Source organism: Corythoichthys intestinalis, chromosome 13, assembly GCF_030265065.1.
Source record: "Corythoichthys intestinalis isolate RoL2023-P3 chromosome 13, ASM3026506v1, whole genome shotgun sequence".
NCBI lineage: Eukaryota > Metazoa > Chordata > Actinopteri > Syngnathiformes > Syngnathidae > Corythoichthys > Corythoichthys intestinalis.
In genome coordinates this window covers 35300945-35326682 of record NC_080407.1, presented here as the reverse complement: position 1 = coordinate 35326682, position 25738 = coordinate 35300945, and the positions used below count along the sequence as shown (strand labels likewise).

Here is a 25738-nt window from a genome sequence, read left to right as displayed (position 1 = left end):
AATGACTTTTTTTAATTAAGTTTGAAGATTGCGCTCAAACCAAATGTCCTAAAACTAAATTTCCAAATGTAACTACTAGATTGTGATAAAATACACTATTGGGTGAAGTTTGGTTGACTTCTGCGCAGCGGTTTGGGAGTTAACATCAAAATTACATTTCTCGGCCATATCGCATAGATCTCACTGTGAAAAGGCTTAAATGGCTTTTTTGACCTAAGTTTGAGGATTGCGCTCAAATCAAATGTCCTAGAACCAAATTTCCACATATAACTACTAGATTGTGATACAATACACTATTGGGTGAAGTTTGGTTGACTTCTGCGCAGCGGTTTGGGAGTTAACATCAAAATTACATTTCTCGGCCATATCGCATAGATCTCACTGTGAAAAGGCTTAAATGGCTTTTTTGACCTAAGTTTGAGGATTGCGCTCAAATCAAATGTCCTAGAACCAAATTTCCACATGTAACTACTAGATTGTGATACAATACACTAATGGGTGAAGTTTGGTTGACTTCTGCGCAGCGGTTTGGGAGTGAACATCAAAATTACATTTCTCGGCCATATCGCATAGATCTCACTGTGAAAAGGCTTAAATGACTTTTTTTAATTAAGTTTGAAGATTGCGCTCAAACCAAATGTCCTAGAACTAAATTTCCAAATGTAACTACTAGATTATGATAAAATACACTATTGGGTGAAGTTTGGTTGACTTCTGCGCAGCGGTTTGGGAGTTAACATCAAAATTACATTTCTCGGCAATATCGCATAGATCTCACTGTGAAAAGGCTGAAAAGACTTTTTTAATTAAGTTTGATGATTGCGCTCAAACCAAATGTCCTAGAACTAAATTTCCAAATGTAACTACTAGATTATGATAAAATACACTATTGGGTGAAGTTTGGTTGATTTCTGCGCAGCGGTTTGGGAGTTAACATCAAAATTACATTTCTCGGCCATATCGCATAGATCTCACTGTGAAAAGGCTTAAATGGCTTTTTTGACCTAAGTTTGAGGATTGCGCTCAAATCAAATGTCCTAGAACCAAATTTCCTCATGTAACTACTAGATTGTGATACAATACACTAATGGGTGAAGTTTGGTTGACTTCTGCGCAGCGGTTTGGGAGTGAACATCAAAATTACATTTCTCGGCCATATCGCATAGATCTCACTGTGAAAAGGCTTAAATGGCTTTTTTGACCTAAGTTTGAGGATTGCGCTCAAATCAAATGTCCTAGAACCAAATTTCCACATGTAACTACTAGATTGTGATACAATACACTATTGGGTGAAGTTTGGTTTACTTCTGCGCAGCGGTTTGGGAGTTAACATCAAAATTACATTTCTCGGCCATATCGCATAGATCTCACTGTGAAAAGGCTTAAATGACTTTTTTTTAATTAAGTTTGAAGATTGCGCTCAAACCAAATGTCCTAGAACTAAATTTCTAAATGTAACTACTAGATTGTGATAAAATACACTATTGGGTGAAGTTTGGTTGACTTCTGCGCAGCGGTTTGGGAGTTAACATCAAAATTACATTTCTCAGCCATATCGCATAGATCTCACTGTGAAAAGGCTTAAATGGCTTTTTTGACCTAAGTTTGATGACTGCGCTCAAACCAAATGTCCTAGAACTAAATTTCCAAATGTAACTACTAGATTGTGATAAAATACACTATTGGGTGAAGTTTGGTTGACTTCTGCGCAGCGGTTTGGGAGTGAACATCAAAATTACATTTCTCGGCCATATCGCATAGATCTCACTGTGAAAAGGCTTAAATGACTTTTTTTAATTAAGTTTGAAGATTGCGCTCAAATCAAATGTCCTAGAACCAAATTTCCACATGTAACTACTAGATTGTGATACAATACACTATTGGGTGAAGTTTGGTTGACTTCTGCGCAGCGGTTTGGGAGTTAACATCAAAATTACATTTCTCGGCCATATCGCGTAGATCTCACTGTGAAAAGGCTTAAATGACTTTTTTAATTAAGTTTGATGATTGCGCTCAAACCAAATGTCCTAGAACTAAATTTCCAAATGTAACTACTAGATTGTGATAAAATACACTATTGGGTGAAGTTTGGTTGACTTCGGCGCAGCGGTTTGGAAGTTAACATCAAAATTACATTTCTCGGCCATATCGCATAGATCTCACTGTGAAAAGGCTTAAATGACTTTTTTTAATTAAGTTTGAAGATTGCGCTCAAACCAAATGTCCTAAAACTAAATTTCCAAATGTAACTACTAGATTGTGATAAAATACACTATTGGGTGAAGTTTGGTTGACTTCTGCGCAGCGGTTTGGGAGTTAACATCAAAATTACATTTCTCGGCCATATCGCATAGATCTCACTGTGAAAAGGCTTAAATGGCTTTTTTGACCTAAGTTTGAGGATTGCGCTCAAATCAAATGTCCTAGAAACAAATTTCCACATATAACTACTAGATTGTGATACGATACACTATTGGGTGAAGTTTGGTTGACTTCTGCGCAGCGGTTTGGGAGTTAACATCAAAATTACATTTCTCGGCCATATCGCGTTGTAAGACAAGGCCCCAAAGCCTTATATAAAGGAATGTTGTTTTTAACCTCATCAACTAACATCAAGCTGCAAGGTAACATAAATCGGAATGTGTTGTTTTCAACCTATCAAGCTGACTCCGCAAAATAGTGAACATAACATGTTTTCTCGTCACACCGTGTGAAGGGAATGTGTTCAAAAAGGGAGTAAGGATTCTCGAAGGCCGTAGGCCGTGCGAAACGTCTAAGGGAGATCCAAACATTCTCAGAAGCCGTGTGAAACTCGAACGGGAGGGGAAGTTACGAGGCGCGGTACTTGCTATAAAGAAGCGACGGCGACAAGTACAATCAGAGTCTACTGAGAGTTCACGCGCGCGGACGTCCAGTTTTGGTGTTTCCTTGCTCGCTTTACCGAGGATGCCCCGGCTCTCCGTCCTTCCAGCACACGGTAATGAGATTTATGTTATTGCATGTAATCTATGAGCTGAAACACAATTGTTGCTTGCTTGCTTGTACACTTTATACTGTGGGTTAAATAAAATGTGCCGCTTGTTTAACGCAGTGAAGTGTTATTGTTTGCTGTCCATGTAAGTCGCCGACGATCCGCGATCCTGAAGTTAATAATAAGTCATAGCAATTGATTATGAGTTGTGACTATTGTATTATTTGATACTGTAATTGATTATAAGCAGTGTCTACTCAAAGAATACTTGTCTGATTGGATATAACAGACAAGTTAACCCATTGTAGCCTGGTGATTGGGTATCAGCCTCGCTACTATTCATTTTCATTGATACTGTGATTGATCATAAGCAGTATCAGAATTGTTTCAAAACACGCGTAGATCTCACTGTGAAAAAGCTTCAATGACTTTTTTAATTAAGTTTGATGATTGCGCTCAAACCAAATGTCCTAGAACTAAATTTCCAAATGTAACTACTAGATTGTGATAAAATACACTATTGGGTGAAGTTTGGTTGACTTCTGCGCAGCGGTTTGGGAGTTAACATCAAAATTACATTTCTCGGCAATATCGCATAGATCTCACTGTGAAAAGGCTGAAATGACTTTTTTAATTAAGTTTGATGATTGCGCTCAAACCAAATGTCCTAGAACGAAATTTCCAAATGTAACTACTAGATTGTGATACAATACACTATTGGGTGAAGTTTGGTTGACTTCTGCGCAGCGGTTTGGGAGTTAACATCAAAATTACATTTCTCAGCCATATCGCGTAGATCTCACTGTGAAAAGGCTTAAATGGCTTTTTTGACCTAAGTTTGAGGATTGCGCTCAAATCAAATGTCCTAGAACCAAATTTCCACATGTAACTACTAGATTGTGATACAATACACTAATGGGTGAAGTTTGGTTGACTTCTGCGCAGCGGTTTGGGAGTGAACATCAAAATTACATTTCTCGGCCATATCGCATAGATCTCACTGTGAAAAGGCTTAAATGACTTTTTTTAATTAAGTTTGAAGATTGCGCTCAAACCAAATGTCCTAAAACTAAATTTCCAAATGTAACTACTAGATTGTGATAAAAGACACTATTGGGTGAAGTTTGGTTGACTTCTGCGCAGCGGTTTGGGAGTTAACATCAAAATTACATTTCTCGGCCATATCGCATAGATCTCACTGTGAAAAGGCTTAAATGGCTTTTTTGACCTAAGTTTGAGAATTGCGCTCAAATCAAATGTCCTAGAACCAAATTTCCACATGTAACTACTAGATTGTGGTACAATACACTATTGGGTGAAGTTTGGTTGACTTCTGCGCAGCGGTTTGGGAGTTAACATCAAAATTACATTTCTCGGCCATATCGCAAACGTCTCACTGTGAAAAGGCTTAAATGGCTTTTTTGACCTAAGTTTGAGGATTGCGCTCAAATCAAATGTCCTAGAACCAAATTTCCACATGTAACTACTAGATTGTGATACAATACACTATTGGGTGAAGTTTGGTTGACTTCTGCGCAGCGGTTTGGGAGTGAACATCAAAATTACATTTCTTGGCCATATCGCATAGCTCTCACTGTGAAAAGGCTTAAATGACTTTTTTTAATTAAGTTTGAAGATTGCGCTCAAACCAAATGTCCTAGAACTAAATTTCTAAATGTAACTACTAGATTGTGATAAAATACACTATTGGGTGAAGTTTGGTTGACTTCTGCGCAGCGGTTTGGGAGTTAACATCAAAATTACATTTCTCGGCAATATCGCATAGATCTCACTGTGAAAAGGCTGAAATGACTTTTTTAATTAAGTTTGATGATTGCGCTCAAACCAAATGTCCTAGAACGAAATTTCCAAATGTAACTACTAGATTGTGATACAATACACTATTGGGTGAAGTTTGGTTGACTTCTGCGCAGCGGTTTGGGAGTTAACATCAAAATTACATTTCTCAGCCATATCGCGTAGATCTCACTGTGAAAAGGCTTAAATGGCTTTTTTGACCTAAGTTTGAGGATTGCGCTCAAATCAAATGTCCTAGAACCAAATTTATACATGTAACTACTAGATTGTAATACAATACACTATTGGGTGAAGTTTGGTTTACTTCTGCGCAGCGGTTTGGGAGTTAACATCAAAATTACATTTCTCGGCCATATCGCATAGATCTCACTGTGAAAAGGCTTAAATGACTTTTTTAATTAAGTTTGATGATTGCGCTCAAACCAAATGTCCTAGAACGAAATTTCCAAAGGTAACTACTAGATTGTGATACAATACACTATTGGGTGAAGTTTGGTTGACTTCTGCGCAGCGGTTTGGGAGTTAACATCAAAATTACATTTCTCGGCCATATCGCGTAGATCTCACTGTGAAAAGGCTTAAATGACTTTTTTTAATTAAGTTTGAAGATTGCGCTCAAACCAAATGTCCTAGAACTAAATTTCCAAATGTAACTACTAGATTATGATAAAATACACTATTGGGTGAAGTTTGGTTGACTTCGGCGCAGCGGTTTGGGAGTTAACATCAAAATTACATTTCTCAGCCATATCGCATAGATCTCACTGTGAAAAGGCTTAAATGACTTTTTTTAATTAAGTTTGAAGATTGCGCTCAAACCAAATGTCCTAGAACTAAATTTCTAAATGTAACTACTAGATTGTGATAAAATACACTATTGGGTGAAGTTTGGTTGACTTCTGCGCAGCGGTTTGGGAGTTAACATCAAAATTACATTTCTCGGCCATATCGCATAGCTCTCACTGTGAAAAGGCTTAAATGACTTTTTTTAATTAAGTTTGAAGATTGCGCTCAAACCAAATGTCCTAGAACTAAATTTCTAAATGTAACTACTAGATTGTGATAAAATACACTATTGGGTGAAGTTTGGTTGACTTCTGCGCAGCGGTTTGGGAGTTAACATCAAAATTACATTTCTCGGCAATATCGCATAGATCTCACTGTGAAAAGGCTGAAATGACTTTTTTAATTAAGTTTGATGATTGCGCTCAAACCAAATGTCCTAGAACGAAATTTCCAAATGTAACTACTAGATTGTGATACAATACACTATTGGGTGAAGTTTGGTTGACTTCTGCGCAGCGGTTTGGGAGTTAACATCAAAATTACATTTCTCAGCCATATCGCGTAGATCTCACTGTGAAAAGGCTTAAATGGCTTTTTTGACCTAAGTTTGAGGATTGCGCTCAAATCAAATGTCCTAGAACCAAATTTCCACATGTAACTACTATATTGTGATACAATAAACTATTGGGTGAAGTTTGGTTTACTTCTGCGCAGCGGTTTGGAAGTTAACATCAAAATTACATTTCTCGGCCATATCGCATAGATCTCACTATGAAAAGGCTTAAATGACTTTTTTAATTAAGTTTGATGATTGCGCTCAAACCAAATGTCCTAGAACGAAATTTCCAAATGTAACTACTAGATTGTGATACAATACACTATTGGGTGAAGTTTGGTTGACTTCTGCGCAGCGGTTTGGGAGTTAACATCAAAATTACATTTCTCGGCCATATCGCGTAGATCTCACTGTGAAAAGGCTTAAATGACTTTTTTTAATTAAGTTTGAAGATTGCGCTCAAACCAAATGTCCTAGAACTAAATTTCCAAATGTAACTACTAGATTATGATAAAATACACTATTGGGTGAAGTTTGGTTGACTTCTGCGCAGCGGTTTGGGAGTTAACATCAAAATTACATTTCTCGGCCATATCGCATAGATCTCACTGTGAAAAGGCTTAAATGGCTTTTTTGACCTAAGTTTGAGGATTGCGCTCAAATCAAATGTCCTAGAACCAAATTTCCACATGTAACTACTAGATTGTGATACAATACACTATTGGGTGAAGTTTGGTTGACTTCTGCGCAGCGGTTTGGGAGTGAACATCAAAATTACATTTCTCGGCCATATCGCGTAGATCTCACTGTGAAAAGGCTTAAATGACTTTTTTTAATTAAGTTTGAAGATTGCGCTCAAACCAAATGTCCTAGAACTAAATTTCCAAATGTAACTACTAGATTATGATAAAATACACTATTGGGTGAAGTTTGGTTGACTTCGGCGCAGCGGTTTGGGAGTTAACATCAAAATTACATTTCTCAGCCATATCGCATAGATCTCACTGTGAAAAGGCTTAAATGACTTTTTTTAATTAAGTTTGAAGATTGCGCTCAAACCAAATGTCCTAGAACTAAATTTCTAAATGTAACTACTAGATTGTGATAAAATACACTATTGGGTGAAGTTTGGTTGACTTCTGCGCAGCGGTTTGGGAGTTAACATCAAAATTACATTTCTCGGCCATATCGCATAGCTCTCACTGTGAAAAGGCTTAAATGACTTTTTTTAATTAAGTTTGAAGATTGCGCTCAAACCAAATGTCCTAGAACTAAATTTCTAAATGTAACTACTAGATTGTGATAAAATACACTATTGGGTGAAGTTTGGTTGACTTCTGCGCAGCGGTTTGGGAGTTAACATCAAAATTACATTTCTCGGCAATATCGCATAGATCTCACTGTGAAAAGGCTGAAATGACTTTTTTAATTAAGTTTGATGATTGCGCTCAAACCAAATGTCCTAGAACGAAATTTCCAAATGTAACTACTAGATTGTGATACAATACACTATTGGGTGAAGTTTGGTTGACTTCTGCGCAGCGGTTTGGGAGTTAACATCAAAATTACATTTCTCAGCCATATCGCGTAGATCTCACTGTGAAAAGGCTTAAATGGCTTTTTTGACCTAAGTTTGAGGATTGCGCTCAAATCAAATGTCCTAGAACCAAATTTCCACATGTAACTACTATATTGTGATACAATAAACTATTGGGTGAAGTTTGGTTTACTTCTGCGCAGCGGTTTGGAAGTTAACATCAAAATTACATTTCTCGGCCATATCGCATAGATCTCACTATGAAAAGGCTTAAATGACTTTTTTAATTAAGTTTGATGATTGCGCTCAAACCAAATGTCCTAGAACGAAATTTCCAAATGTAACTACTAGATTGTGATACAATACACTATTGGGTGAAGTTTGGTTGACTTCTGCGCAGCGGTTTGGGAGTTAACATCAAAATTACATTTCTCGGCCATATCGCGTAGATCTCACTGTGAAAAGGCTTAAATGACTTTTTTTAATTAAGTTTGAAGATTGCGCTCAAACCAAATGTCCTAGAACTAAATTTCCAAATGTAACTACTAGATTATGATAAAATACACTATTGGGTGAAGTTTGGTTGACTTCTGCGCAGCGGTTTGGGAGTTAACATCAAAATTACATTTCTCGGCCATATCGCATAGATCTCACTGTGAAAAGGCTTAAATGGCTTTTTTGACCTAAGTTTGAGGATTGCGCTCAAATCAAATGTCCTAGAACCAAATTTCCACATGTAACTACTAGATTGTGATACAATACACTATTGGGTGAAGTTTGGTTGACTTCTGCGCAGCGGTTTGGGAGTGAACATCAAAATTACATTTCTCGGCCATATCGCGTCGATCTCACTGTGAAAAGGCTTAAATGACTTTTTTTAATTAAGTTTGAAGATTGCGCTCAAACCAAATGTCCTAAAACTAAATTTCCAAATGTAACTACTAGATTATGATACAATACACTATTGGGTGAAGTTTGGTTGACTTCTGCGCAGCGGTTTGGGAGTTAACATCAAAATTACATTTCTCAGCCATATCGCATAGATCTAACTGTGAAAAGGCTTAAATGGCTTTTTTGACCTAAGTTTGAGGATTGCGCTCAAATCAAATGTCCTAGAACCAAATTTCTACATGTAACTACTAGATTGTGATACAATACACTAATGGGTGAAGTTTGGTTGACTTCTGCGCAGCGGTAAGGGAGCGAACATCAAAATTACATTTCTCGGCCATATCGCATAGATCTCACTGTGAAAAGGCTTAAATGACTTTTTTTAATTAAGTTTGAAGATTGCGCTCAAACCAAATGTCCTAAAACTAAATTTCCAAATGTAACTACTAGATTGTGATAAAATACACTATTGGGTGAAGTTTGGTTGACTTCTGCGCAGCGGTTTGGGAGTTAACATCTAAATTACATTTCTCGGCCATATCGCATAGATCTAACTGTGAAAAGGCTTAAATGGCTTTTTTGACCTAAGTTTGAGAATTGCGCTCAAATCAAATGTCCTAGAACCAAATTTCCACATGTAACTACTAGATTGTGATACAATACACTAATGGGTGAAGTTTGGTTGACTTCTGCGCAGCGGTTTGGGAGTGAACATCAAAATTACATTTCTCGGCCATATCGCATAGATCTCACTGTGAAAAGGCTTAAATGACTTTTTTTAATTAAGTTTGAAGATTGCGCTCAAACCAAATGTCCTAAAACTAAATTTCCAAATGTAACTACTAGATTGTGATAAAATACACTATTGGGTGAAGTTTGGTTGACTTCTGCGCAGCGGTTTGGGAGTTAACATCTAAATTACATTTCTCGGCCATATCGCATAGATCTCACTGTGAAAAGGCTTAAATGGCTTTTTTGACCTAAGTTTGAGAATTGCGCTCAAATCAAATGTCCTAGAACCAAATTTCCACATGTAACTACTAGATTGTGATACAATACACTAATGGGTGAAGTTTGGTTGACTTCTGCGCAGCGGTTTGGGAGTGAACATCAAAATTACATTTCTCGGCCATATCGCATAGATCTCACTGTGAAAAGGCTTAAATGACTTTTTTTAATTAAGTTTGAAGATTGCGCTCAAATCAAATGTCCTAGAACCAAATTTCCACATGTAACTACTAGATTGTGATACAATACACTATTGGCTGAAGTTTGGTTGACTTCTGCGCAGCGGTTTGGGAGTTAACATCAAAATTACATTTCTCGGCCATATCGCATAGCTCTCACTGTGAAAAGGCTTAAATGACTTTTTTTAATTAAGTTTGAAGATTGCGCTCAAACCAAATGTCCTAGAACTAAATTTCTAAATGTAACTACTAGATTGTGATAAAATACACTATTGGGTGAAGTTTGGTTGACTTCTGCGCAGCGGTTTGGGAGTTAACATCAAAATTACATTTCTCGGCAATATCGCATAGATCTCACTGTGAAAAGGCTGAAATGACTTTTTTAATTAAGTTTGATGATTGCGCTCAAACCAAATGTCCTAGAACGAAATTTCCAAATGTAACTACTAGATTGTGATACAATACACTATTGGGTGAAGTTTGGTTGACTTCTGCGCAGCGGTTTGGGAGTTAACATCAAAATTACATTTCTCAGCCATATCGCGTAGATCTCACTGTGAAAAGGCTTAAATGGCTTTTTTGACCTAAGTTTGAGGATTGCGCTCAAATCAAATGTCCTAGAACCAAATTTCCACATGTAACTACTATATTGTGATACAATAAACTATTGGGTGAAGTTTGGTTTACTTCTGCGCAGCGGTTTGGAAGTTAACATCAAAATTACATTTCTCGGCCATATCGCATAGATCTCACTATGAAAAGGCTTAAATGACTTTTTTAATTAAGTTTGATGATTGCGCTCAAACCAAATGTCCTAGAACGAAATTTCCAAATGTAACTACTAGATTGTGATACAATACACTATTGGGTGAAGTTTGGTTGACTTCTGCGCAGCGGTTTGGGAGTTAACATCAAAATTACATTTCTCGGCCATATCGCGTAGATCTCACTGTGAAAAGGCTTAAATGACTTTTTTTAATTAAGTTTGAAGATTGCGCTCAAACCAAATGTCCTAGAACTAAATTTCCAAATGTAACTACTAGATTATGATAAAATACACTATTGGGTGAAGTTTGGTTGACTTCTGCGCAGCGGTTTGGGAGTTAACATCAAAATTACATTTCTCGGCCATATCGCATAGATCTCACTGTGAAAAGGCTTAAATGGCTTTTTTGACCTAAGTTTGAGGATTGCGCTCAAATCAAATGTCCTAGAACCAAATTTCCACATGTAACTACTAGATTGTGATACAATACACTATTGGGTGAAGTTTGGTTGACTTCTGCGCAGCGGTTTGGGAGTGAACATCAAAATTACATTTCTCGGCCATATCGCGTAGATCTCACTGTGAAAAGGCTTAAATGACTTTTTTAAATTAAGTTTGAAGATTGCGCTCAAACCAAATGTCCTAAAACTAAATTTCCAAATGTAACTACTAGATTATGATACAATACACTATTGGGTGAAGTTTGGTTGACTTCTGCGCAGCGGTTTGGGAGTTAACATCAAAATTACATTTCTCAGCCATATCGCATAGATCTAACTGTGAAAAGGCTTAAATGGCTTTTTTGACCTAAGTTTGAGGATTGCGCTCAAATCAAATGTCCTAGAACCAAATTTCTACATGTAACTACTAGATTGTGATACAATACACTAATGGGTGAAGTTTGGTTGACTTCTGCGCAGCGGTAAGGGAGCGAACATCAAAATTACATTTCTCGGCCATATCGCATAGATCTCACTGTGAAAAGGCTTAAATGACTTTTTTTAATTAAGTTTGAAGATTGCGCTCAAATCAAATGTCCTAAAACTAAATTTCCAAATGTAACTACTAGATTGTGATAAAATACATTATTGGGTGAAGTTTGGTTGACTTCTGCGCAGCGGTTTGGGAGTTAACATCAAAATTACATTTCTCGGCCATATCGCATAGATCTCACTGTGAAAAGGCTTAAATGGCTTTTTTGACCTAAGTTTGAGAATTGCGCTCAAATCAAATGTCCTAGAACCAAATTTCCACATGTAACTACTAAATTGTGATACAATACACTATTGGGTGAAGTTTGGTTGACTTCTGCGCAGCGGTTTGGGAGTTAACATCAAAATTACATTTCTCGGCCATATCGCATAGATCTCACTGTGAAAAGGCTTAAATGGCTTTTTTGACCTAAGTTTGAGGATTGCGCTCAAATCAAATGTCCTAGAACCAAATTTCCACATGTAACTACTAGATTGTGATACAATACACTATTGGCTGAAGTTTGGTTGACTTCTGCGCAGCGGTTTGGGAGTTAACATCAAAATTACATTTCTCAGCCATATCGCATAGATCTCACTGTGAAAAGGCTTAAATGACTTTTTTTAATTAAGTTTGAAGATTGCGCTCAAACCAAATGTCCTTGAACTAAATTTCCAAATGTAACTACTAGATTATGATAAAATACACTATTGGGTGAAGTTTGGTTGACTTCTGCGCAGCGGTTTGGGAGTTAACATCAAAATTACATTTCTCGGCCATATCGCATAGATCTCACTGTGAAAAGGTTTAAATGGCTTTTTTGACCTAAGTTTGAGGATTGCGCTCAAATCAAATGTCCTAGAACCAAATTTCCACATGTAACTACTAGATTGTGATACAATACACTATTGGCTGAAGTTTGGTTGACTTCTGCGCAGCGGTTTGGGAGTTAACATCAAAATTACATTTCTCGGCCATAACGCATAGATCTCACTGTGAAAAGGCTTAAATGACTTTTTTTAATTAAGTTTGAAGATTGCGCTCAAACCAAATGTCCTAAAACTAAATTTCCAAATGTAACTACTAGATTGTGATAAAATACACTATTGGGTGAAGTTTGGTTGACTTCTGCGCAGCGGTTTGGGAGTTAACATCAAAATTACATTTCTCGGCCATATCGCATAGATCTCACTGTGAAAAGGCTTAAATGGCTTTTTTTACCTAAGTTTGAGGATTGCGCTCAAATCAAATGTCCTAGAACAAAATTTCCACATGTAACTACTAGATTGTGATACAATACACTATTGGCTGAAGTTTGGTTGACTTCTGCGCAGCGGTTTGGGAGTGAACATCAAAATTACATTTCTCGGCCATATCGCATAGATCTCACTGTGAAAAGGCTTAAATGACTTTTTTGATCAAGTTTGATGATTGCGCTCAAACCAAATGTCCTAGAACGAAATTTCCAAATGTAACTACTAGATTATGATACAATACACTATTGGGTGAAGTTTGGTTGACTTCTGCGCAGCGGTTTGGGAGTTAACATCAAAATTACATTTCTCAGCCATATCGCGTAGATCTCACTGTGAAAAGGCTTAAATGGCTTTTTTGACCTAAGTTTGAGGATTGCGCTCAAAACAAATGTCCTAGAACCAAATTTCCACATGTAACTACTAGATTGTGATACAATACACTATTGGGTGAAGTTTGGTTGACTTCTGCGCAGCGGTTTGGGAGTTAACATCAAAATTACATTTCTCGGCCATATCGCATAGATCTCACTGTGAAAAGGCTTAAATGGCTTTTTTGACCTAAGTTTGAGGATTGCGCTCAAATCAAATGTCCTAGAACCAAATTTCCACATGTAACTACTAGATTGTGATACAATACACTATTGGGTGAAGTTTGGTTGACTTCTGCGCAGCGGTTTGGGAGTTAACATCAAGATTACATTTCTCGGCCATATCGCGTAGATCTCACTGTGAAAAGGCTTAAATGACTTTTTTAATTAAGTTTGATGATTGCGCTCAAACCAAATGTCCTAGAACTAAATTTCCAAATGTAACTACTAGATTGTGATGAAATACACTATTGGGTGAAGTTTGGTTGACTTCGGCGCAGCGGTTTGGGAGTTAACATCAAAATTACATTTCTCAGCCATATCGCATAGATCTCACTGTGAAAAGGCTTAAATGACTTTTTTTAATTAAGTTTGAAGATTGCGCTCAAACCAAATGTCCTAGAACTAAATTTCCACATGTAACTACTAGATTGTGATACAATACACTAATGGGTGAAGTTTGGTTGACTTCTGCGCAGCGGTTTGGGAGTGAACATCAAAATTACATTTCTCGGCCATAACGCATAGATCTCACTGTGAAAAGGCTTAAATGACTTTTTTTAATTAAGTTTGAAGATTGCGCTCAAACCAAATGTCCTAAAACTAAATTTCCAAATGTAACTACTAGATTGTGATAAAATACACTATTGGGTGAAGTTTGGTTGACTTCTGCGCAGCGGTTTGGGAGTTAACATCAACATTACATTTCTCGGCCATATCGCATAGATCTCACTGTGAAAAGGCTTAAATGGCTTTTTTGACCTAAGTTTGAGAATTGCGCTCAAATCAAATGTCCTAGAACCAAATTTCCACATGTAACTACTAGATTGTGATACAATACACTATTGGGTGAAGTTTGGTTGACTTCTGCGCAGCGGTTTGGGAGTGAACATCAAAATTACATTTCTCGGCCATATCGCATAGATCTCACTGTGAAAAGGCTTAAATGACTTTTTTTAATTAAGTTTGATGATTGCGCTCAAACCAAATGTCCTAGAACGAAATTTCCAAATGTAACTACTAGATTGTGATACAATACACTATTGGGTGAAGTTTGGTTGACTTCTGCGCAGCGGTTTGGGAGTTAACATCAAAATTACATTTCTCAGCAATATCGCGTAGATCTCACTGTGAAAAGGCTTAAATGGCTTTTTTGACCTAAGTTTGAGGATTGCGCTCAAATCAAATGTCCTAGAACCAAATTTCCACATGTAACTACTAGATTGTGATACAATACACTAATGGGTGAAGTTTGGTTGACTTCTGCGCAGCGGTTTGGGAGTGAACATCAAAATTACATTTCTCGGCCATATCGCATAGATCTCACTGTGAAAAGGCTTAAATGCCTTTTTTTAATTAAGTTTGAAGATTGCGCTCAAACCAAATGTCCTAAAACTAAATTTCCAAATGTAACTACTAGATTGTGATAAAATACACTATTGGGTGAAGTTTGGTTGACTTCTGCGCAGCGGTTTGGGAGTTAACATCAAAATTACATTTCTCGGCCATATCGCATAGATCTCACTGTGAAAAGGCTTAAATGGCTTTTTTGACCTAAGTTTGATGATTGCGCTCAAACCAAATGTCCTAGAACGAAATTTCCAAATGTAACTACTAGATTGTGATACAATACACTATTGGGTGAAGTTTGGTTGACTTCTGTGCAGCGGTTTGGGAGTTAACATCAAAATTACATTTCTCGGCCATATCGCATAGATCTCACTGTGAAAAGGCTTAAATGACTTTTTTAAATTATGTTTGAAGATTGCGCTCAAACCAAATGTCCTAGAACTAAATTTCTAAATGTAACTACTAGATTGTGATAAAATACACTATTGGGTGAAGTTTGGTTGACTTCTGCGCAGCGGTTTGGGAGTTAACATCAAAATTACATTTCTCGGCAATATCGCATAGATCTCACTGTGAAAAGGCTGAAATGACTTTTTTAATTAAGTTTGATGATTGCGCTCAAACCAAATGTCCTAAAACCAAATTTCCAAATGTAACTACTAGATTGTGATACAATACACTATTGGGTGAAGTTTGGTTGACTTCTGCGCAGCGGTTTGGGAGTGAACATCAAAATTACATTTCTCGGCCATATCGCATAGATCTCACTGTGAAAAGGCTTAAATGACTTTTTTTAATTAAGTTTGAAGATTGCGCTCAAACCAAATGTCCTAAAACTAAATTTCCAAATGTAACTACTAGATTGTGATAAAATACACTATTGGGTGAAGTTTGGTTGACTTCTGCGCAGCGGTTTGGGAGTTAACATCTAAATTACATTTCTCGGCCATATCGCATAGATCTCACTGTGAAAAGGCTTAAATGGCTTTTTTGACCTAAGTTTGAGAATTGCGCTCAAATCAAATGTCCTAGAACCAAATTTCCACATGTAACTACTAGATTGTGATACAATACACTAATGGGTGAAGTTTGGTTGACTTCTGCGCAGCGGTTTGGGAGTGAACATCAAAATTACATTTCTCGGCCATATCGCATAGATCTCACTGTGAAAAGGCTTAAATGACTTTTTTTAATTAAGTTTGAAGATTGCGCTCAAATCAAATGTCCTAAAACTAAATTTCCAAATGTAACTACTAGATTGTGATAAAATACATTATTGGGTGAAGTTTGGTTGACTTCTGCGCAGCGGTTTGGGAGTTAACATCAAAATTACATTTCTCGGCCATATCGCATAGATCTCACTGTGAAAAGGCTTAAATGGCTTTTTTGACCTAAGTTTGAGAATTGCGCTCAAATCAAATGTCCTAGAACCAAATTTCCACATGTAACTACTAAATTGTGATACAATACACTATTGGGTGAAGTTTGGTTGACTTCTGCGCAGCGGTTTGGGAGTTAACATCAAAATTACATTTCTCGGCCATATCGCATAGATCTCACTGTGAAAAGGCTTAAATGGCTTTTTTGACCTAAGTTTGAGGATTGCGCTCAAATCAAATGTCCTAGAACCAAATTTCCACATGTAACTACTAGATTGTGATACAATACACTATTGGCTGAAGTTTGGTTGACTTCTGCGCAGCGGTTTGGGAGTTAACATCAAAATTACATTTCTCAGCCATATCGCATAGATCTCACTGTGAAAAGGCTTAAATGACTTTTTTTAATTAAGTTTGAAGATTGCGCTCAAACCAAATGTCCTTGAACTAAATTTCCAAATGTAACTACTAGATTATGATAAAATACACTATTGGGTGAAGTTTGGTTGACTTCTGCGCAGCGGTTTGGGAGTTAACATCAAAATTACATTTCTCGGCCATATCGCATAGATCTCACTGTGAAAAGGTTTAAATGGCTTTTTTGACCTAAGTTTGAGGATTGCGCTCAAATCAAATGTCCTAGAACCAAATTTCCACATGTAACTACTAGATTGTGATACAATACACTATTGGCTGAAGTTTGGTTGACTTCTGCGCAGCGGTTTGGGAGTTAACATCAAAATTACATTTCTCGGCCATAACGCATAGATCTCACTGTGAAAAGGCTTAAATGACTTTTTTTAATTAAGTTTGAAGATTGCGCTCAAACCAAATGTCCTAAAACTAAATTTCCAAATGTAACTACTAGATTGTGATAAAATACACTATTGGGTGAAGTTTGGTTGACTTCTGCGCAGCGGTTTGGGAGTTAACATCAAAATTACATTTCTCGGCCATATCGCATAGATCTCACTGTGAAAAGGCTTAAATGGCTTTTTTTACCTAAGTTTGAGGATTGCGCTCAAATCAAATGTCCTAGAACCAAATTTCCACATGTAACTACTAGATTGTGATACAATACACTATTGGCTGAAGTTTGGTTGACTTCTGCGCAGCGGTTTGGGAGTGAACATCAAAATTACATTTCTCGGCCATATCGCATAGATCTCACTGTGAAAAGGCTTAAATGACTTTTTTGATTAAGTTTGATGATTGCGCTCAAACCAAATGTCCTAGAACGAAATTTCCAAATGTAACTACTAGATTATGATACAATACACTATTGGGTGAAGTTTGGTTGACTTCTGCGCAGCGGTTTGGGAGTTAACATCAAAATTACATTTCTCAGCCATATCGCGTAGATCTCACTGTGAAAAGGCTTAAATGGCTTTTTTGACCTAAGTTTGAGGATTGCGCTCAAAACAAATGTCCTAGAACCAAATTTCCACATGTAACTACTAGATTGTGATACAATACACTATTGGGTGAAGTTTGGTTGACTTCTGCGCAGCGGTTTGGGAGTTAACATCAAAATTACATTTCTCGGCCATATCGCATAGATCTCACTGTGAAAAGGCTTAAATGGCTTTTTTGACCTAAGTTTGAGGATTGCGCTCAAATCAAATGTCCTAGAACCAAATTTCCACATGTAACTACTAGATTGTGATACAATACACTATTGGGTGAAGTTTGGTTGACTTCTGCGCAGCGGTTTGGGAGTTAACATCAAGATTACATTTCTCGGCCATATCGCGTAGATCTCACTGTGAAAAGGCTTAAATGACTTTTTTAATTAAGTTTGATGATTGCGCTCAAACCAAATGTCCTAGAACTAAATTTCCAAATGTAACTACTAGATTGTGATAAAATACACTATTGGGTGAAGTTTGGTTGACTTCGGCGCAGCGGTTTGGGAGTTAACATCAAAATTACATTTCTCAGCCATATCGCATAGATCTCACTGTGAAAAGGCTTAAATGACTTTTTTTAATTAAGTTTGAAGATTGCGCTCAAACCAAATGTCCTAGAACTAAATTTCCACATGTAACTACTAGATTGTGATACAATACACTAATGGGTGAAGTTTGGTTGACTTCTGCGCAGCGGTTTGGGAGTGAACATCAAAATTACATTTCTCGGCCATAACGCATAGATCTCACTGTGAAAAGGCTTAAATGACTTTTTTTAATTAAGTTTGAAGATTGCGCTCAAACCAAATGTCCTAAAACTAAATTTCCAAATGTAACTACTAGATTGTGATAAAATACACTATTGGGTGAAGTTTGGTTGACTTCTGCGCAGCGGTTTGGGAGTTAACATCAACATTACATTTCTCGGCCATATCGCATAGATCTCACTGTGAAAAGGCTTAAATGGCTTTTTTGACCTAAGTTTGAGAATTGCGCTCAAATCAAATGTCCTAGAACCAAATTTCCACATGTAACTACTAGATTGTGATACAATACACTATTGGGTGAAGTTTGGTTGACTTCTGCGCAGCGGTTTGGGAGTGAACATCAAAATTACATTTCTCGGCCATATCGCATAGATCTCACTGTGAAAAGGCTTAAATGACTTTTTTTAATTAAGTTTGATGATTGCGCTCAAACCAAATGTCCTAGAACGAAATTTCCAAATGTAACTACTAGATTGTGATACAATACACTATTGGGTGAAGTTTGGTTGACTTCTGCGCAGCGGTTTGGGAGTTAACATCAAAATTACATTTCTCAGCAATATCGCGTAGATCTCACTGTGAAAAGGCTTAAATGGCTTTTTTGACCTAAGTTTGAGGATTGCGCTCAAATCAAATGTCCTAGAACCAAATTTCCACATGTAACTACTAGATTGTGATACAATACACTAATGGGTGAAGTTTGGTTGACTTCTGCGCAGCGGTTTGGGAGTGAACATCAAAATTACATTTCTCGGCCATATCGCATAGATCTCACTGTGAAAAGGCTTAAATGCCTTTTTTTAATTAAGTTTGAAGATTGCGCTCAAACCAAATGTCCTAAAACTAAATTTCCAAATGTAACTACTAGATTGTGATAAAATACACTATTGGGTGAAGTTTGGTTGACTTCTGCGCAGCGGTTTGGGAGTTAACATCAAAATTACATTTCTCGGCCATATCGCATAGATCTCACTGTGAAAAGGCTTAAATGGCTTTTTTGACCTAAGTTTGATGATTGCGCTCAAACCAAATGTCCTAGAACGAAATTTCCAAATGTAACTACTAGATTGTGATACAATACACTATTGGGTGAAGTTTGGTTGACTTCTGTGCAGCGGTTTGGGAGTTAACATCAAAATTACATTTCTCGGCCATATCGCATAGATCTCACTGTGAAAAGGCTTAAATGACTTTTTTAAATTATGTTTGAAGATTGCGCTCAAACCAAATGTCCTAGAACTAAATTTCTAAATGTAACTACTAGATTGTGATAAAATACACTATTGGGTGAAGTTTGGTTGACTTCTGCGCAGCGGTTTGGGAGTTAACATCAAAATTACATTTCTCGGCAATATCGCATAGATCTCACTGTGAAAAGGCTGAAATGACTTTTTTAATTAAGTTTGATGATTGCGCTCAAACCAAATGTCCTAAAACCAAATTTCCACATGTAACTACTAGATTGTGATACAATACACTATTGGGTGAAGTTTGGTTGACTTCTGCGCAGCGGTTTGGGAGTGAACATCAAAATTACATTTCTCGGCCATATCGCATAGATCTCACTGTGAAAAGGCTTAAATGACTTTTTTAATTAAGTTTGATGATTGTGCTCAAACCAAATGTCCTAGAACGAAATTTCCAAATGTAACTACTAGATTGTGATACAATACACTATTGGGTGAAGTTTGGTTGACTTCTGCGCAGCGGTTTGGGAGTGAACATCAAAATTACATTTCTCGGCCATATCGCATAGATCTCACTGTGAAAAGGCTTAAATGACTTTTTTAATTAAGTTTGATGATTGTGCTCAAACCAAATGTCCTAGAACCAAATTTCCAAATGTAACTACTAGATTGTGATAAAATACACTATTGGGTGAAGTTTGGTTGACTTCTGTGCAGCGGTTTGGGAGTTAACATCAAAATTACATTTCTCGGCCATATCGCATAGATCTCACTGTGAAAAGGCTTAAATGGCTTTTTTGACCTAAGTTTGAGGATTGCGCTCAAATCAAATGTCCTAGAACCAAATTTCCACATGTAACTACTAGATTGTGATACAATACACTATTGGGTGAAGTTTGGTTGACTTCGGCGCAGCGGTTTGGGAGTTAACATCAAAATTACCTTTCTCAGCCATATCGCATAGATCTCACTGTGAAAAGGCTTAAATGACTTTTTTTAATTAAGTTTGAAGATTGCGCTCAAACCAAATGTCCTAGAACTAAATTTCCAAATGTAACTACTAGATTATGATAAAATACACTATTGGGTGAAGTTTGGTTGACTTCTGCGCAGCGGTTTGGGAGTTAACATCAAAATTACATTTCTCGGCCATATCGCGTAGATGTCACTGTGAAAAGGCTTAAATGGCTTTTTTAATTAAGTTTGATGATTGCGCTCAAATCAAATGTCCTAGAACTAAATTTCCAAATGTAACTACTAGATTGTGATAAAATACACTATTGGGTGAAGTTTGGTTGACTTCGGCGCAGCGGTTTGGGAGTTAACATCAAAATTACATTTCTCAGCCATATCGCATAGATCTCACTGTGAAAAGGCTTAAATGACTTTTTTTAATTAAGTTTGATGATTGCGCTCAAACCAAATGTCCTAGAACGAAATTTCCAAATGTAACTACTAGATTATGATACAATACACTATTGGGTGAAGTTTGGTTGACTTCTGCGCAGCGGTTTGGGAGTTAACATCAAAATTACATTTCTCAGCCATATCGCGCAGATCTCACTGTGAAAAGGCTTAAATGGCTTTTTTGACCTAAGTGTGTGGATTGCGCTCAAAACAAATGTCCTAGAACCAAATTTCCACATGTAACTACTAGATTGTGATACAATACACTATTGGGTGAAGTTTGGTTGACTTCTGCGCAGCGGTTTGGGAGTTAACATCAAAATTACATTTCTCGGCCATATCGCATAGATCTCACTGTGAAAAGGCTTAAATGGCTTTTTTGACCTAAGTTTGAGGATTGCGCTCAAATCAAATGTCCTAGAACCAAATTTCCACATGTAACTACTAGATTGTGATACAATACACTATTGGGTGAAGTTTGGTTGACTTCTGCGCAGCGGTTTGGGAGTTAACATCAAAATTACATTTCTCGGCCATATCGCGTAGATCTCACTGTGAAAAGGCTTAAATGACTTTTTTAATTAAGTTTGATGATTGCGCTCAAACCAAATGTCCTAGAACTAAATTTCCAAATGTAACTACTAGATTGTGATAAAATACACTATTGGGTGAAGTTTGGTTGACTTCGGCGCAGCGGTTTGGGAGTTAACATCAAAATTACATTTCTCAGCCATATCGCATAGATCTCACTGTGAAAAGGCTTAAATGACTTTTTTTAATTAAGTTTGAAGATTGCGCTCAAACCAAATGTCCTAGAACTAAATTTCCAAATGTAACTACTAGATTATGATAAAATACACTATTGGGTGAAGTTTGGTTGACTTCTGCGCAGCGGTTTGGGAGTTAACATCAAAATTACATTTCTCGGCCATATCGCATAGATCTCACTGTGAAAAGGCTTAAATGGCTTTTTTGATCTAAGTTTGAGGATTGCGCTCAAATCAAATGTCTTAGAACCAAATTTCCACATGTAACTACTAGATTGTGATACAATACACTAATGGGTGAAGTTTGGTTGACTTCTGCGCAGCGGTTTGGGAGTGAACATCAAAATTACATTTCTCGGCCATATCGCATAGATCTCACTGTGAAAAGGCTTAAATGACTTTTTTTAATTAAGTTTGATGATTGCGCTCAAACCAAATGTCCTAGAACGAAATTTCCAAATGTAACTACTAGATTGTGATACAATACACTATTGGGTGAAGTTTGGTTGACTTCTGCGCAGCGGTTTGGGAGTTAACATCAAAATTACATTTCTCAGCAATATCGCGTAGATCTCACTGTGAAAAGGCTTAAATGGCTTTTTTGACCTAAGTTTGAGGATTGCGCTCAAATCAAATGTCCTAGAACCAAATTTCCACATGTAACTACTAGATTGTGATACAATACACTAATGGGTGAAGTTTGGTTGACTTCTGCGCAGCGGTTTGGGAGTGAACATCAAAATTACATTTCTCGGCCATATCGCATATGGAGGACCAGGAGTGCAAAAATTCAATAAATAAATACACAATTAAATAAATATTTAAAAGTGTCATTAAAATGCTTTTATTTCAATATTTATTTATTTATTTCAATATTTATTTCAATTTTTATTTATTTATTTCAATTTATATTTATTTATTTCTATTTATATTTATTTATTTCAATTTTTATTTATTTATTTCAATTTATATTTATTTATTTCGATTTATATTTATTTATTTCAATTTTTTTTTATTTATTTCAATTTATATTTATTTATTTCGATTTTTATTTATTTATTTCGATTTTTATTTATTTATTTCCATTTTTATTTATTTATTTCCATTTTTATTTCGATTTTTATTTATTTATTTCAATTTTTATTCATTTATTTCAACTTTTATTTATTTATTTCAATTTTTATTTATTTATTTCATTATTTATTTATTTATTTCAACTTTTATTTATTTCACTTTTTATTTATTTCATTCTTGCACTCTTGTTCCTCTGGAGGTGCAACCATGCAATAATTTTATCTGTCACGTTTGCTCGTCAAAGTTTCTAACGTCTGATTGGTTGCTCAGCAAAGCAAGTCTTAACTAGTCGATCTCAGATAATAGATTGACGCCTGAGACGGTTCTTGTCTCGCGACGTTTCTGGCGCAATGCATTGTGGGTTTTCGTGTATTGCAGAACAACAACAAGGCCGCGACGTGATCCTTTGCTAGGCATCCATTCTGCGTGGTAATTGTTGAAAATGGTACACTCGTGTTGTGTGAAAGACTGCCATTCTAGGTCCCATGATAGAAACGAATGCAAAAAGGATGGGATAGGTTTTTTTTAGCATTCCCGCCTGGAAGAGAAGATATGGAACTCAGATGAGTTGACCAAGAGGCTTCGAATGGTTGCAGCGGTGAGAAGAAAGGCCATCACTTTTTATTCATCAACTGAAAACATGTCGGTCTGTTCCCGACATTTCCATAAAGGTAAGTAACTGGAAGTGTTAATGTTCTTCGGATGCTGATACTGACTGCATTTAAACGCTTATGGCGTGTGGTTGTGTTGTTTACTTTGGCTAACCACGCTAGTGTCTAAGAGAGGCTAACTGTAGCCCTACTGGCTAACTGTGCATAAGCAACAGGCGTTCATCGTATGGTACTAGTACACACACACAAAAAAAAAAAACAGTTCAAGGGTAAAAAAGTAAGGGTAGTAATGAAGATGTGACAGCATGAATGATTATAAGTATGGGAGATGTGTTAGAAAAAAATGCGATATTTACCTCCCGCTTAGGCTACTGATATGCTTGACCAAGCACTCTGTGGAGGAGACTACAGATCTACTAAATCACCAGAAGAATCTTCTGCTTGTTTGTTATGCCTAATGATCAGTTAAATTTTTTTTTTTTTTTTTTTAAAGTTTAAGTCTGTTGCATACAAATCAGTGCCATATGAGGGCAGGTCCCACCAGTTTAGACACACTACAAAGCTTTAAAATCCATTTTAAGTTACTAATGTTAACCTGTTGTATAACTGATACGACTTTTATAATTTCAGGAACACCAGCATATGAAATAAATGAGGCAGAACCTGACTGGGCACCATCCTTACGCCTGGACACACATGTGTTCAGCCCACCAACGTGGACCGCTCTTCTAGGCGAAGTAGGCGTGAGAAATTGAGGATGGAGGAAGACGTTGGTGAGCTACAGGAGGAGCCGTCAGCACCCTTTAGATGCTCCTTCTGACCTTCATGTGCCTGCGTTTGGACCTGCCTACACTACACATTGCACACATATTCCATGTTTCCCGTAAGACTGTGTATTGAGTGTTCAGTGGCATGGTGCCCTTTTTACATGCTAACTTGAGACGAGCAATTGTTTGGCCCAACAGAGAAACACTCTATAAAACAATGCCTCACGAGTTTGTTGAGTTCTTCAGACGCAGAGTTGCAGTGATTATTGAGTTTTTTGAAATTTTTACAGAGAAACCATCAAATCTTAAGGCGCATGCGCAAATGTTTTCTAGTTACAAGCATAACTACACCATGAAATACCTAACTGGAATCACACGAAAGGGGGGAATTTGTTTGATGTCAAAAGGTTGGGGTGGTCGCACAGGTGACAAACATATCACCTTGAACAGTGCTTTTTTTAATAACTTTTTGCCCGGGGACATTGTCTTGACTGACAGAGGCTTTGATATTCAAGAACATGTGGGTATGTTATGCGCAGAGGTCAAACTCCCTGCGTTCACAAAAGGTCGCTGTCAGTTAGCTGGTAGAGATGTGGAGGAGACTAGGAAGATAGCACATTTGAGGATCCATGTTGAACGGGTAATTGGTAATCTTTGCCAGAAGTATAAGATCCAACAGGAACTATACCTATTAACTTGGTTCTGCCATGTGACGGCGAAGATTGCACATTGTTGGATAAGATTGTTTATGTATGCGGTGCCCTTACAAACCTTTGCCCAACTGTTGTGTAGTTTGTACTGTTATGACATTTATTATGCTAACCGTTTCAGCCTTTCAAACTTAGCTGTTATTGATATTTTGTATTTTGTTGTGACTTGATTGTATTTAATAAAAAATATTAAGTCATCTTGAATCCTATTCTTTGTAAGTACAGCATGTGTCAATACTGTATTATATATATATATATATATATATATATATATATATATATATATATATATATATATATATACACACACGCATAATAATGTTTATACAAAGGACGACAGTTAACTATTTTGGCCAGGTACTTTTAATGTTGCCAAATTGTCAGTTAAAACAAATCACAAACTACCAACCACCACTAACTTAAGTGGAGCACAGAGAGCAGAACCAACACGTCTTTATCTGTTTCATGCGGTGTAGACCAACACAGGTTAAATAATAATGGGGCAGATCTCATTATCACACGCAACCATGTCATCTTTGGTCCCCAGACCACAGCAGAGGCACCATAACTGACAAATACCGATCTCTCGCTTCCTTTTCAAGCTTCTCCACATAAGGAGTCTTGTCGTTGTTCTGGCTTTTTCCCATTTTGATGTGACATTCGCGTGGCTGCTTACCCGCAAAATTGTCAACAAAACAAACGTGACCGGGGCGGATGTAGTCCAGGTCACTGAGATACACGAAAGATGGCGGCTCAGGTGGTCGTGATGACGTAGGTGACAACAACATAAGGTGGCAGTGTAGATCCGTACAATCTGAAAAATAATTGCTCCCTCAAAATCACAAAGACGACGAAGATTAGTAGCGTCATGAGCGTGGTCAGTGTAGCGGTAGTAGGCTTTGACGCATTTCGCGTGTTGTCCAAGCAAAACATACATATGTGTTTTACGAAATTTCCGGGTTCGCAGCGAGTCAGTAACAGGC

At 37.0% G+C, this 25738-nt stretch overlaps 1 long non-coding RNA gene across 1 annotated transcript; it reads left to right on the top strand.

The window, feature by feature from the left end:
* Nucleotides 1-22710: 22710 nt before the first annotated feature.
* On the top strand, nt 22711-24959 carry LOC130928922 (uncharacterized). Its single transcript, XR_009066754.1, has 2 exons — nt 22711-23338; nt 23909-24959. It is a non-coding gene; the product is annotated as an uncharacterized LOC130928922 (long non-coding RNA).
* Nucleotides 24960-25738: the final 779 nt, after the last annotated feature.